This window comes from Elaeis guineensis, chromosome 15 (genome assembly GCF_000442705.2).
Source record: "Elaeis guineensis isolate ETL-2024a chromosome 15, EG11, whole genome shotgun sequence".
Taxonomy (NCBI): domain Eukaryota; kingdom Viridiplantae; phylum Streptophyta; class Magnoliopsida; order Arecales; family Arecaceae; genus Elaeis; species Elaeis guineensis.
In genome coordinates, this window is record NC_026007.2 from 63,673,426 (window position 1) to 63,690,867 (window position 17,442).

Genomic DNA, 17,442 nt, shown 5'->3' on the forward strand with positions numbered 1-17,442 from the left:
TGACTACGTGGTAGAGGGAGAGAAACCCTATCAAAAACCTAAAGGAATTCGGGGCCACGGAAGCGAGGGAGATGTCCAAGAAGCGGAAGAGGGCAGCGACAAAGGAAGGAAGCGGAAGCCGGAGTCCGGCACGGAACGCTTCCTGGTACAAACAAAAGCGACCGGGAGGGGGAGTGCTGGCCCGGTCAGAGGGGCCTAGTAGCTCCAGGTCGTACTCCGGAGGAACTCCATACTGAACCCTTATCAGAAGGAGTTCCTCCGAAGTCAAGGAACATGGAATAACGCCCGGTGCGAAAATCGGGCGAAGCCCAGCCCCAGATGCGGGTTTGTCCACAGAGACAGGGACCTGGGGGTTTGAAGCAGAAGAACTCTCGGAACTGTCGGGAGCAGAAGAGCCAGAGGACATTTTGAGTAGTTTCGAAGGGGGGATCTAAAGGACCCTAAAAAGACAGACCGAAAGGGGAACGAGAGGCCGAAGACTAACTCGGAGGGATGCACAAAAGTAATGACGAGAACAGAAGCCCCTAGGTGGTGAGAGGAAGGTTGGCACTAACCTATATTACTCTGAGGGACCTGAGGGACGAAAAACGGGAGGCGCCTACGGCTCGAGAAGACGCTCACTGAAGCAGGGCTCTCGAAGAGAAGACAGACACTAGTGAGAACTCAGGAACGGAGTAGGATGCCTAAAGGTGGGAGGACGGGTTTAAATAGACCCTGGGATCCGGCGCCATAATGATCGCGAATCCTCTTGGCCAGTCCGCATCCGACACGTGTCCCACTCCCCCTGACAGACGGCTAAAAGCGGCTGACAGTTGGCAGGATCATAATTGTGCCGTACCTAGGCCAGTGTACCTGCGAGAATTTCGAAGCGTCCCCTCGTACCGCTCCAATTCGAAAAGACTCCGGCACGCGCACATTTAATGCCAAAATATCTGGAGGCGGCAGTGCGCAGGATTCGAAGGGACGATTTCGGCTATGCCCATCTCTCTCTCTGTACTTCCTTCATTTGAAATTCAAACTCGAAAGTAGGGAGACTGGTGTTGGGTATAAAATATCCACAGCCGAAGTCCTCAGTGGAATCGACTACATGACAACTCCGCCCGGACTCCTATGGGAGCCGGGCTCCGTCACCGACAACTCCAACAGCTACGAGCAGACTTCGTCCGGACTCCTACGGGAGCCGGGCCCTGCCGCCGACATTGACTACAGGACAGCTCCGCCCGGACTCCTACGGGAGCCGGGCTCCGTCCTCAGCGTCAACTGCTGGTAAGCCCCGTCCGGACTCCTACAGGAGCCGGACTTCGCCTTTAACCTTGATTGCAGGAAAACTTCGCCCGGACTCTTATGGGAGCCGGGCTTCATCCTCGACGCCAACAACTTCAGCTACGAGCAGACTTCGTCCGGACTCCTACGGGAGCCGGGCCCCGCCGCCGACATCGACTACAGGACAGCTCCGTCCGGACTCCTACGGGAGCCGGGCTCCGTCTTCAGCGTCAACTACTGGTAAGCCCCGTCCGGACTCCTACGGGAGCCGGACTTCGCCTTTAACCTTGATTGCAGGAAAACTTCGTCCGGACTCTTATGGGAGCCGGGCTTCATCCTCGACGCCAACAACTTCAGCCGCAAGCAGACTCCGCCCGGACTCCTACGGGAGCCGGGCTCCACCGCCGACACCGACTACAGGACAGCTTCACCCAGACTTCTACGGGAGCCGGGCTCCGTCCTCAGCGTCAACTGCTGGTAAGCCCCGTCCGGACTCCTACGGAAGCCGGACTTCGCCTTTAACCTTGACTGCAGGAAAACTTCGCCCGGACTCTTATGGGAGCCGGGCTTCATCCTCGACGCCAACAACTTCAGCCGCAAGCAGACTCCGCCCGGACTCCTACGGGGGCGGGCTCCACCGCCGACATCGACTACAGGACAGCTCCGCCCGGACTCCTACGGGAGCTGGGCTCCATCCTCAGCGTCAACTGCTGGTAAGCCCCGTCCGGACTCCTACGGGAGCCGGACTTCGCCTTTAACCTTGATTGCAAGAAAACTTCGCCCGGACTCCTACGGGAGTCGAGCTTCGTCCTCGACTCCAACGGCTGCAAGACAGACTGCGTCCGGACTCCTACGGGAGCCGGACTCTGCCGATAACTTCAGCAGCGAGTAGACTCCGCCCGGACTCCCACGGGAGCCGGGCTCCATCTTTAACGTTAACTGCTGGTAAGCCTTGTCCGGACTCCGACGGGAGCCGGACTTCGCCTTTAACCTTGATTGCAGGAAGACTTCGCCCGGACTCCTGTGGGAGCCGGACTCCGTCCTTGATTCCAACGGCTGCAGACAGTCTTCGTCCGGACCTCTATGGTGGTCGGACTCCGACCACTGCCGAACTTCAGCCGACAGATCTGCACTCTCAGGCCACAATCACGGCCACGATTCTGCTACATTTCCTACGGCGGATTCCGCGCAGCTCCACCACTCCCTGACAAGCCGCAGTAACGATCGCAGCACTGCTCCACTCCCTATGACGGATCCCACGCGGCTTCATTACTACCTGACCAGCCACGATAAACGACCACGATCCTGCTCCACCTCCCGCAATGGATACTGCGCGATTCTCCCACTGGCAAGTCACGACGACAAACGCCGCCCCACTTCACGCGGCAGACTCCACGTGGCACGCCCCAGCGATAGTCACGGGTCCGTTCCACTACACTTCGCAGCAAACTCCGCTTGACCCTAGGCAGTCCACTGCCAGACGGTTACAAACGTCGCCATCAATCCGTTGCTTCCTCCGCCTATAAAAGGGGGACCCAGATACGTTATTCTATAAGCTCATTTCTTATCTCAAAACTCTGCTAAATTCTCCGTTCGAGCACTCCATTCTTGTTGAGGCAGAGAACTGACTTGAGCGTCGGAGGATCTTGTCGGAGCAACCCCACCTCCGGTTTAGACTTCCTTTGCAGGTCCTGGCGGCGACCGCGACTTTTCCGACTCCAGCTCCTCCGGTGCAAGCAGATTTTTGCACCAACAAAAAGCATTAGTTCAAGGAACTCATGGTGCAAAAAATATGAGACCAGGAGAAAAATTGGAAGCTGGGAGATCTGAAACCCTGCTAAAAATCCAACTCTAATTCACCACAGAATGCTGCTTTCTGTTCCTGTTGAAGAAAAAAGGAGGAAGAATTCAGTTTTCTCCATTTGTTATATTAAAATAGATACCCAGTTGTCATTAGACCTAGAATTTATATTTATGATCAAAAATCTTATCAAATTACATTATATCATGGCAAAACTTTATGACTGAAGGTTCAAATTTAAATGCGGTTCAAGTGTTACCTTTCTAACTTATCTCCTATGCTAGAAATTGCACATATTGTACTTTGTTCATAAAAAATGATAATGCTGAAGACTATAAGGTATTATAAATCTACCATGAGTCATATCAAAGAAATTTGTACCAAAGTATATTAGCTACTCTTTAGTGCAAACTTGACATTATACTAGCAGTAATAGTTATTGTAGCAACAAACTAGCCAAGAGAACCTACCAGATCTCTTATCGTAGCTAGGAGGTTTTGCTCCCAGTTAACGTCAGATTTGGTTGTAAATTATAGCAGACAAAAGTGTCAAACAGATTTTTTTTTTTTTTTTTGCTTTCATAGTGTCTCTAGGTTATAATGTAAATTTTTTTACTGAATGTACTTAAATTATGATGATTCTAGAGTATATATTTATATTATTAATAAAGATGTTTTGCAAAAGAAATCCATATTATAAAGTAGTTTGCTCCACTTTAATTTTGCAAAAATAATATATTTTGGACTTTACCACTAAACTATTATAATTCTGTCCCTATAGGCTTTGACTATTAACTAAGAAATTTCAAAATTTGTATTGATCAATATTATTTATGCACTGATTACCACCACTTGTGCATTTATTAGGTTCAATGTGTATATTCATTTGAGAACTGACATCTAATGTTAGGTACATTTACATGCATACACATATATTTCTAAAAGAAATTCATTCCTTAAGTCATACTAAAGATCTCTTTGACCATTTACAGGAGCTAAAAGCAATTAACTTATACTGTTGCAGACATTGTTTCTTATAATTACTTATCTTTGATATAGAAGTTACATATGTAGGTGAAAACTTTATTTATGCCATGTCAAGAGCCTAGTAAGTGGTAACTAGTAAGTGGTAGTAGATCTACTTTGACAATGGTAAGGCTACTATAAATTTGCATACTAAACTAATCAGCAAGGATCCATCTCCAACCACATTCAAGAAAATCAAATAACTCAAATAATTCACATAAGGTATGTTATATCGAGAGCTAGATTTTATCATTCGAAATCAAATAACTCAAACTTGAAACTTCCTCAATTGTCCAGCATTCTGATTGTTTTGATATTTTCTTCATTTAAAAAGTATGATCTAAATAAAATAGCAAAAAAAAAAAAAAAGTAAGCCAGTATAGCAAACTAAGTTCTCAAGACAGCCACCATAAAATACAATGCTTTATCTTGACTTGGAGGTTGAGATACAAAAAGAATTAGAGTGGTGCTGCATTGTCCATGAATCCATTGTGTATTCTCCTGAGCACTAGCAGCATCTGGAACCTACTAAAAAAGTAAAGAAAAATTATTTTACTTGATTATCATTAATCCAACAAATGATATACAATTATCAAAAAGAAAAATATTACCTATTTATTTGCTGTATCATTTGAACTTGAAGGCAAGTCTTCAGGATGCACAAACCTACTCATATATGATCTCATCAAAGCAAGCTCAGCTTCTAATTTTTTTTTCTTTTGTTTTATGACATTCATCTCCTCAAGATGAAGTTATTGCATCACTTTCATATCTTCTTATAATTTATGTATCTGAACTCCTTCCTTTGATAGCATGCTACTTGAAGAAACTACACTACCTTTATCCCACAACCTAGAAGGAGTTGGACCAAGTCCTAAACCACGTACTTGACCAACTCTTTCTATCCCCATCACTTGTGGGTATATATCACCATCCCAAGCAACATTGTCTCTAGATTCTTCATTATTATGTTGATTGTTGCTTAGTTTTTCTTACATCATCACCTATTTATAGAAAAGAAGCAATTCAGTTTAAAAGGAACAAAATAAAAAAAAATAGTGCACCAAAATACTCTGTATTGAAGGATCATATATGCTCACAATCTTTTGGATTGACTCACTATCAATTGGTCTCCCATCTTTTCACTGTTTATGTATTTTTATAAATATTTCAGCACGTGAGAGCTCCACACCATCTTTTGCCTAATCAGTCATAAAGAGTAATGAATAATTGACACTGTATATTAATGCATGCATTATTTAATTAAAATATACCTTTTCTACCATCAAATGTGCAAAACTCTTTGATCCTGCAGTGTAAGCCATCTTTTGCTTTGCATGGTTACTTCTATTTATGTGATTATATTTTTATGATTAAAAAATCATAAAAATATAAGTAAAAAAGAAAAGAAGAAATAATAGTTATAAGTACTTGAGTAGAAATGAGATAAAAATTATACGTTTTCTTTTTCTGAATGCCAATAACTGACCAAGGTGTTCCATTGATCTCTTGGTATATGGTCAGGTTTATTCAAACGTAGCTCCTGCAGAGTTCTATATTTTTCTGTATACTCATTCTTTAAATTACTTTGGTAATCTCTTAACTTTTTTGATATGGACTTAAGTACCCAATCATCACCAATTCGTGGAATAGTAAACTTTATCTATCATGCAAAGAGATAAAAATAATGAAAACAAATTATGAAATGCAGACTCCATACAATCCAAAAAATTTTAATAATAAAAAATGAATATGAGTAACTATTTTACCTTCACAAATGCCAAAAATTGGCTTTTTTTCTCCTCTAGGAAGGTTCTTCAATTGCTAAAATTCAAAGGAGTTAGTGTAGCATCTCTTGCCACAATACCTAAAAAACTAGCTAGCACTCGCCCTTTTTCATTAGTGGGTTGCCCACAAACATTAAATTTTATAACAATTGTGTTTCCTTCAGGTGTGTCCCAAACATCAGCTAATAGAGTAGGTCCATGTATAGCTCTTTGTTCAGGCATTTTCCTTGCATCTATGTCATAAATTTCAAAGACTCCATACATTAGATTTTGTTCTACGTCACAAACAACTATATAATACTATATTATACCTGATGTATTTTCTTCCTCTTCTCCTTCCTCTTCTATCTCAACACTTGGAGATTCATCATCATAAAAAATAATATCACTATTGTTGCGATGTTTCGAGTGAGACTCATCATTCTCCATATAACTATTTGATTGATGACCCAAATAAGAAGAGTGCCTTGGTTCCAATACGATGTTGCTCTTGGATGATCTATATTTTGAAAGGTACTGTTACTGCAAAAATTTAATATATATATATATATAGAGAGAAAAATAGACATCAAGCAAATAGTTGGTTCTTAACAAAGAATTAATCAACAAAAACTTAGGCTTATACCGAGGTCTTTTTTGCTGAATTTGTGACTTCTGTCAAGCTTTTTGTGATCTTCAAAATTTCTAATTCCTTGAGAAGAAAATAGTTAAAGCAATTGATTAAAGAATCATTCTTTCTTAACTTATAATTAATAATTAGGAAAAAAATGCAAGACTTGACAATTTTACAATCAATCACCTCAATTCTCCTTTAATTTTCTTCAATTCTTTTCTTGCGAGCCTCATCATAAGTATGGGTGTTACAATTCTTTGCTATCTTGTTTGGTCAGGCTGAAGAATAAATTAAAGGCACAATATTTATTTTCTTAGATTGATAAGTACTTTGTAAATAAATATGTTATACTTGATGTATTTTCTTCAGCTTGTCCTTCCTTTTCGAAAGGCATTTCACTTTTAGCTTGACTATGACTATCTATTAAAGGCCCCATAAGATGTTTTCTTGATTTTTTCATAATATCTGCAGCAACATGTCAAATACAACATCTTCTGTATTAGTGGCAATTCAATAACAGAAAATAAAAAGAAATATAGTAATTGAAAAAAAATCCAACATATAACAGTAAAAGAAAAAATTATAACTCAATATAAGTAAATTCATAAATCATTGACTCCATACATCATCAAAAAAAATACTTTATTGTAATTAATTAAAAATTAAACAATATTTGAATTCAATAGCTTGTCCTTAATTAATGGGTTACATCTCTTCTTCTATATTATCAGCTTTGGCTTCCTCAATATCAACTAATATCCCATCAATATTTCTTCTAACCCAATCGACAGTTTCATTCTCTAAGTTTGTAGTTGAAAGTTGAGGCCCACTTTTCATGCTCAAATCAAAAGCATCTCTAGGAAGTATCTATCTTGGAATGAACCATTCACGATCTTTAGGATCTTGGACAAATATTATCTATTCAGCTTGTGATGGAAACACAAATGGCTTATCATTTAAGTGCTCGTCGGTGTGTCTCAATCGAAAAAAATTAACAAGAGTAAATTCCAAGGAATCTTTTCTTATCCCTCTTCCTTGTGTAATATCAACCTAATCACACCTAAACAAAATAACTTTGAATCTACCATAGTAATTCAACTCTATAATGTCAGTAAGTCTGCCGTAATAGTTAACATCTCCCAACTTTGAACGTATGTCCCATCTATTTGCATAACTTTCTGTTTTTGCTAAAACTATAACTCCACTATTTTGGTATTCATTTCTCATTCACACTCTTCAGTTTGGAATTTGTAGCCATTATCCATAGCAAAAGCTTTAAATCTTCTTGCAATATGGTTTGGCCCTTGAGCAAGTACTTTAATCTCATCAGAGATTGGCCCAATGGTTTCATCATCATCAAAGTCCATAACCTAGATAGTTTGAAAAAAAGGTAAAGAAATTGTATTCAGACTTTGATTCTAAATGCCTTTTTTACTAAAGAAAATAGCCTATACTTACATGTTCCTTCAACCATTCATGAAATTATTCATTATGCTTAGCTGCTAAATCACATAGATTTAAATAAGATTCATGATGTTTTTTTTTGATTGACTTCTTATGTTCCTTGCAATATGTGAAAGCATTATTATTGAATTTATATATATGTAGACAACATTTACATATGTATTGTACTAACCTTTTAAGGTGTGCTATCATTTTAGATTCATAATTAAAAAGCATATATCGATGTGCTTGAGTCCATATTTTGTTGTCCATCATAAATGTTTCAACACTTCCATATGACTGCCCTTCAATTGGAAAGAGACATGATCCTTTCTCTACTTCTAGATCATTATCGGTATCATTTGTAGATGCTTGTAGATATCGAGAGCAAAAGAATAAGCATTCATTTGCTATATATGCTTCTGCAATCGAACCCTTTGGACGTGCTCGATTTCGAACATAGGACTTTAACCTTGCTAGATACCTATATAAATGATAGTTTTCAATTACTTTTCATTTGCTATATATACAATATATAATCAAAATAAACTGACTGATTAATGAAAATTTTATCTCTTAATAGGATACATCCAACGATATAATTCAGGGCCAGCAATCTTTGCCTCTCTTGCTAGATGAATGGCCAAATGCACCATAATAGTGAAGAATGATGGTGAAAAATTTTTTTCTGTTTCACAAAAAATTAGAGCAACTTTTTCTTCAAAAAGCTCAAGTTCATCTACTTTAAAAGACTTACTATATAGTCCTTGAAAGAAGCTACAAAACTCAATCAAAATAGAACTAACTTTGTCAGGCAATATCCCTCGTACTGCAAGAGGGATAAGTTGCTGCATTAGAATATGATAATCATGGCTCTTAAGTTCAAAAAATTTATGATTCTTGCGAATACAATGTGATATATTTGACGCATAATCTTCTGAAAACTTTACATTTTTCAAAACTTTATAAAAAAGATTTTTCTCAGAAGGAGACATTGTGAAACATGCTGGGGGCAAATAAGCCCTTCTAGAACCTCATTTTTCAGCCCATAACTCTGGTCTTATTTTCATCTCTCACAAATCAGAATGAGCCCTCAAGTTATCTTTTGATTTCTTATCAACATTCAATAAAGTATGCACAAGGTTACCACATACATTTGTCTCTATATGCATTGGATCAAGATTATGCTTGATGAGATGGTGCTCCCTATAAGAAAGTTCAAAAAAAATACTCCGCGTTCTCCATATTCCCTTTTGAACCCCATCTACTGGTTCACTCATCTTTTCAAAGTTGAACTTTATTCCTTTTAATTGATCTAACAAATCAGATCCAGATCGAGCCAAAGGTTTATGCCCCAATTCTTTAGACCCGTCAAACGATTTTACATCATGCCTATATTTATGTGTAGAATCCAAAAAATGCCTATGACCCATGTAGCAGAACTTCTTTCCATGTGTCAACTACCTCGAATGGGTATCCATATTATAAGATGGACATGCATATCGACCATAGGTGCACCAACCAGAAAGATTTTCATATGCTGAAAAATCATTTATAGTCCATATAATTGCTACATGCATTTGAAATGTCGTCTTTGTTGAAACATCATATGTTTCTACACCCACCTCCCATAACTCAATCAACTCTTCTATAAGAGGTTGTAAGAACACATCAATATCATTTCCAAGTGACTTTGGGCCAGGTATAAGCAATGACAATATAAAGTCTTCTTGCTTCATACAATTTCATGGTGGCAAATTATATGGAATTAGAATCACTGGTCATGTGCTGTATACGCTTCGCATTATCTCAAACGGATTAAAGCCATTGCTAGCTAGCTCCAACCTGACATTACGACACTCTTTAGCAAATTTTGGATACCTTTGGTCCAAATTTTTCCATGCTTCAGAATCAGCTGGATGCCTCAAAATACTATTTTTCTTCTTGCGGTCCCTTGCATGCCATCTCATCAAATCTGCTATTTTAGATGACATAAACAACCTTTGGAGTCTCCGTTTCAAGGAAAAATACCTTATAATCTTCATAGAAACTTTTTTTTCTTTCATTTCTTTGAAGTTGATACATCGTTGAGTTGATTATTCTCATTATTTTTCTATCGAGAAGCCCCACATTTTGAGCATGAATCATCATTAGTATATTCCTTTCTAAATAAAAGACAATCATTGGGACAAGCATCAATCTTCTCATACTTAAGCCCCAACGGTTTAATAACCTTTTTTGCTTTATTAAAAGATTTTGGTATCTCACTATTAGGATATGCACGCCTCAGAACATCTAACAACACATCAAAGCTCAAGTTGCATAATCCATACAAATACTTTACATGATATAAATGTAACAAAAAGGATAATTTTGTAAAATCCTTGCAGCCTGAATATAATTCTTTCTCTGCATCTTCCATCACTTTATTAAATTTTTCAATATCTGACAGAGAATGCTCCATGGATTTTGATTCTACAAATCTTTCTAAATTTGCCTCACTTAAAGGCTCTGTATTTGAATTTAAATTTACTTCATCATAAACTCTAAATGCTTCACGTATCATTTTGACCATATCATTGCCTCTAGATGTTTCTTCTCCATTAATAGTGACTCCATTAGAAATGGTTGCATATGTAATAGACTCCAAAGCATCATACCCATGTATTATACCATTGACCACAAGGTGATCATAAATCTCTACATGGTTTCTATGATAGTAACGTACACACTTTTTGCAAAGACAAGAGATTTTCTCATCAATAGATCCAGATTTGAATGCTGAATTGAGAAAACTCTCTACCCCATCCAAGTAATCCTTACTCACTCTACTACACTCCATCCATCTCTTACATTTACGATTATCCATAATAATTAGCTGTCCTACAATTAAAAAAAATTAATGGAGATGCAGCATATTTCTATTTTATACATTACACATAAAATATATTACAAAAGTCAAAATATTCAAATATAATCTAAAAGATCGAAATCAGCATATATAATAATCATATCATTATGAAGATGCATATTTGTCTAGAATCTTATATTTTAAAGAACCAATGATAAATATATACTAAAAGTATAAATAAAAAATAAGTTGCTCATCCAATCTGATTTGATGTCAACTTCTACCCTCACTATCCACATGCACATAAATTTTTGATTAGGATGATTCTAACCACTAATTTCAACTCAAATGAATGTGTGGGAAAGAAAGTAACATGAAATAAGCACTAGATCTGGCAATCCACTAGCCGACGACAGCTCCACTCACCGTCGCTGCCACCCCTCCCAACATTCTACTCGCTGGTAAGCCATCAAACTCCATCTACCCATGTTTCATTCTCTATATTTTTTGGTGGACCCGACTCCCCCGACGATGGAGGTTCCACCCTGGCATCGATGTTGGCGACGACGGTGATGACAATGCTGTGACGTCATCACCGACGGGTGAGTGCTATGCATGCATGCAGGCGAGCGCGTTGGCATTCCACTCGATGAGTTGCAACCGCACGCATGCCTCTGAGTGGGAGAACTCAGCCCAAACAGCGATCCAAAATCCTGATCTTTAATACAATTTACAACCAAGAAGATAGGATTTTGGATTAGAAAATCATTTCCACAACAAGATAACGATCGAAATATATATGCTGTAAAAATCCCCAAGCAACAACAAATCTAAGATAAATCAGACAAAATAGGGCACCAAAATCTTATATTTTTGAATGAACTTCTCTTCGAAACAAGGCATCCATCACAAAAAAAAAGCAACCTCGAGAACGGCAATTGGAAGACCAACCTGGGGAAGAAGGAATCGATTGGAATCCTCGACTACGTGGGGAAGACCAGAGGGATCGATCAGAGAGGATTCAGGTTTTGTAAGGTGGGGGATCGACGGGATGAGCGATGCCGATCTCTCTATATCTCTCCTTATCTCACTTTCGATGGAAGATCGACTGAAGGAGTGACATCGATCTCTCTCTAGCCTTCTGATGGGAGATCGATCGGAGGAGCGACGCCGATCTCTCTCTCTCCCCTTGCCTCCCTTTTGATTTTACTTTGATTTCTTTCCTATCCTTACGGGTGCCAGGGGAAGGAAAAATTCTAATTGGGAGGAGGCTTGGAGTCCATAGGAAATCTTACATAGGGTTGAGCTAGTGCACGGAAAAGAGCAAAAATATTTCCTCCACATGTGAAACAAGAGTAGAATACACATGGAATTGGCTGGAGGGGGGGCATAGTAGGGTGCCCATACACATGAAAAAAAATAATAAATAAATAATAAATAAATTATGATAATTATTAATAAATATCAATAAAAATATATTTTATAATAATTATTATTAATAAATATAGATAAAAATATATTTTACAATGATAATTATTAATAAATACCAATATTAATATGATTTATAATGGCAATTACTAATAAATGCCAGCATAAATATATTTTAAAATGGCAATTTATACGTTTGCTGCTAAAAAATAGATATTAATGGTAATTATTTTAATTTGCCCCTAAATTTTGTTATCTTAAATTACATTCATGGCAATTAGACTTTTGCCTCTAATTAATTGCCATTAAAAATGAGTTTTATTGTAGTGTATATTATTCTTTATTTATGTAAATTTAAGTTTGCATTATGGCTTCTTTATTTTTACTACATGAAATCATAAATAAAAATATGTTAATCGATCCAAACTACATAGATTAATTGAGAAACTTGTAGATTAGGTTCGTATCGGAGAAGAACTCAAATGTTCTGAATATTTCTAATTTTAGATCGGTCAATAATAATAAGAAGGCAAAAGAAGTCCCCATGGATATTATCTGTTCATTTTGTGGAAAATTTAGATATTGAAAGAATAATTATAAGAATTATCTTGTAAGATTGAAGCAGGATGCAAGTGTAGCACTAAAAGGTGTATATATGATACAGACCTATTTTTCATTGAGTGACTCAGACTCTGATATTTGGGTATTAGATACTGCCTGTGGATCGCATATTTGTAATTATTACAGTGACTACAAAATATCAAAGGTTTGAAAAGAGATAACCTTGAGCTTTATGATGCAAGTGGAGAATCTATTAGCACAAAGACTGTAAAAATCTGTATGCTTGATTTACCATCGAATAAAATTTTAGAATTGAAAGATTGTTATTACATATCAAAGGTCATTAGAAGTATTATTTCTATACCTTTGTTATTAAAATAAGGTTATGAAATAAGGCTAATGAGAAATGGATGCTCCATTTTCTTCTAATAAATTTTATGATAGTGATTATATTGATAACAATCTTTTAATTCTTGCACTCAATGAAAATATTTTTCATATTGAAAAAATATGAAAAGAAAGAAAGAAGATGTAAATATCACATATCTCTAACATTACTGTCTTAGTCATATTAGTGGGTCAAGGATAAATAAGTTATACAAAAAAGAATTCTTTGACCCATATGATTATGAATCATTAAAAATTTATGAATCTTGTCTCATAGATAAGATGACCAAGACTCCATTCTCTGGACATGAAGAGAGGGCAAATAAGTTGTTAGCTCTAGTACATGCAGATGTATGTGGATCGATGATAACTCAGATCAGAGGAGGATACTTCTATTTTATCATCTTTACAGATGATCTATCATGGTTCGGATATGTGTATCTTATGAAATATAAATTCAAAACTTTTGATAAGTCCAAGGAGTATCAAAGTATGGTCAAAAAATAGACTGAAAAAAGTATCAAGGTTCTTTGATCTGATCGAGGAGAAGAATACTTATCTAGTGAATTTCTTGATTATCTTAAAAATAAAGATATTCTCTCTGAATGGATCCCTCCTTATACATCCCAGTTAAATGGTGTAGTAGAAAGGAGGAATCACACTTTAATGGATATAGTGCGGTCCATGATGTGCTTCACAGATCTCTCAATATCTTTCTGAAAATATATCCTAGAGACTGCCGCATACATATTAAACAGAGTATCTTCAAAGTCTATTACAAGCACACCATATGAGATATGGAAGGGAAGAAAGCCTAATCTTAAACATCTTAAGATTTGGGACTGTCCTGCTTATGTCAAAAATATTTTTAGACATAAGCTTAGTGTTAGATCAGACAAGTGTAGGTTTATAGGGTATCCTAAGTAAACTAATGAATACTATTTGTACCATCTTACTGAATAAAAGATATTTGTTAGTAGGTACATCATTTTTTTGAAAAATAAATTCATCTAAAAAGGAGGTAGTGGGAGGAGTATTGAACTTATGAAAGTTCAAAATCTACAAATCGATCCAGAAATACTATGGTTGAACCATAAGAAGATCCTCAATCAGAAGTACCCAAGGATAAGATACATCCATAATATACAGCTTCTCTCTGAATATCAGATAGAGTACGTCAAGCACCTCTGAGATATGATTTTATCATTGAGAATGATAATTCGATCAACATCATTCAGGATGATGATCTACTAATCTATTCAGAAGCTGTCATGAATAGAGACTCAGACAGATGGCTGAAAGTCATGAAATCTGAGATAGACTCGATGTACACCAACCAAGTGTGGACCTTGATTGATGCGTCTGAGGGTGTGACTCCAATAAGGTGCAAGTGGGTCTTCAAGAAGAAGAGCAGAACAGATGACCAAATAAAAACTTACAAAACTAGGTTGGTGGAGAAGAGTTTCAGACAAAGACAAGGAATTGACTATGATAAAACCTTCTCACCAGTGGCTATGTTCAAGTCCATCCAGATTTTGCTTGCTATAACGGCATACTACGATTATGAGATCTGGCAGATGGATGTCAAGACCAATTTTCTTAATGGTAATCTAGAGAAAGAGGTATATATGACTCATCCAGAGGGATTTATCTCAAATGAGAGGATAAATCAAATATGCAAGCTAAAGAGATTCATCTATGGATTGAAGAAGGCTTCGAGGAGCTGGAACATCCGATTTGATATGATAGTCAAAGAGTTTGACTTCATTAAAAATAAGGATGAACTATGTGTGCATAAGAAGATAAATAGGAGTGCTATTGTGTTTTTAGTTTTGTATATCGATGACACACTGCTCATTGGGAATGATATCTTAATGATATAATCGATCAAGACTTGACTATCGAATAAGTTTTCCATGAAAGACTTGAATGAAGCATCCTATATATGGATATAAAGATCTATAGAGATAGATCTAATAGGATGTTAGGCTTATCCCAGTCATGGTATACAGATCTCATATTAAAGAGATTTAATATGGAGGCAAGTAAGAGAGGTTACCTACCTGCAAATCATGGTATACGTCTCTCTAAGAAAATATATCTTAAGACATCAGAGGAGAGAAAGAGGATGAATAAAAATCCTTATGCTTCAACTATGGGATCAATTATGTATGCCATGCTATGTATCAGGCCTGATGTAGCTAATGTATTAGGCATAGCTAGTAGATTTCAGGCTCATCCAGAGAAAGATCATTGAAAAGTTATAAAAAATATTCTGAAGTACCTAAGAAGGACTAAAGATATTTTTCTCATATATAGAGGAGGATCAGAGTTGAAACTAAAGGGATATACAGATTTTAATTTTTAATCTGATCTGGATGATAGCAAATCAATATCAAAGTACGTGTTTATTCTAAATGGTGGGGCAGTGAGTTGGAAGAGTTTTAAGCAGTAGACAGTAACTGACTCAACCAATGAGGCAGAATACATCACTGCTAGTGAAACCACTAAGGAAGCTATCTGGATGAAAAAATTTACCATAAAATTAGAAGTTTTTTTTGAGATTGAAAGATCAGTGCCACTCTATTATGATAACACTAGAGCTATTATTCAATCTAAAGAACCTAAGTCTCATCAAAGATCTAAGTACATCCTCAGATACTTCCATCCCATTCGAAAAATTATAGAGAGACAAGATGTTGTCCTTGAATAAGTTGACACAAAGAACAATATAGCAGACCCATTCACTAAGGCCATACCACAGCAACTATTTGATCGCCATCTTGATTGTATGAGATACAAAGGTGATTGGCTTTAGTGCAAGTGAGAGATTGAAAGAAGAGTGTCCTATAAGTCAATCACAAGTGTGTTGCAATAAAATTTTTCTTTGTAATTTTCTAACTCATGTAATAATATTTATTATTTGATAATAAAATGATGCATTGATTCATCAATTTTAACTACATCTTATTATATCTAAGATTATGATGAACCTCAAAAATTAGGACAATGATTTTAGGAGATATAAATGGGTCATGCTAGTGGGACCTAAAATCCTAAAACTTTAATCTTAAATATTTTTTATCATAGAAGCATTGAGTCAGAGATCAATGTTCCGGATAGACTAGCACATCCTATGTATGCTCGATGGACAAGGTGGTAGATCTTACTAGCCACTTGTGTGGGATACTAATACAAGGATATGGGTGCTCATTTGAAAATGAATCCACTGAGTTGACTCGATGAAAGAAAACATCTTATGAAAGTCTTACTTGTATGTCAAAGATGGTTCTCTAAGTAGGAGTTGTGCAAGTGATCCTTAGACCTGAGATCACCATGAAATCTTGTGCATATGAACCCATATTTTGGTTCATACCCAGGCATGGCATTAAGATATGTATGGGATATTTTGGATATGATGGAGTGTGTATGAAGATTATAAGTAAGTCAATATGGAATCGATCACTTCTAATAAGAGGAGATTGCATTCTGTGTATTCTCATTCCTAGATGACTCGAAAAAAAAATTTTGGCCAAAACTATGAAGGAGATTAGAAAGAGTTTCTAATACTTTATCATCGAAGTCATCATTGATTAGTTAAGAATCGATATAAATATATGTTTGAGTTTGACATAATTTCATACTCATGAACATATTCAGGGTGCAGGGATGATCGAAAGATTGAATTGCATGGTAACTTACCACTGAAAGATATATTTGGTGTTTCTATCAAATTTCATATCTTCTAGGTAGTTATGATATATTGCTAGATGTTAATCTTGATTTGTAGGTTTGATCGAATTAAAAAGTTTAATTCGATCGTGAATTAGAAAGGATTCTAATTGTTGAACTTGGGTTAGCTCGATTGGACCTAAATTGATTAGATTGAAATCTAATTAAATTTGATTAACTTACATTCGAACCTACTATTAGTTAGATGTAAAATTCAATGGGTCACACACATATAAAAATTGGCCAAGGATCCTTTTGATAAGGTTGATTGGAATTTTAGATTCAATCAAGATTTTCGATAAGCATGCTAGCACGTGTGGAAACCCTAGCTCCTTGGGAGATCAATTTATTCTCATCTCTTACTAATTAGGTAGCCCAATTTGGTAAGCATTTGGATTAGGTCGTGCCACCTAGAACAGCCCAAAATGGGGTGCCACATCTCATATTAATGCCACATATGAAGAGTCCAAATTGTGGAGGACTCTTGGCGCAAAATATTTTCAACATGCGCGTGTTTGCGTGAGCAAAGGGAAGAATCCTTCTGGTGTGGG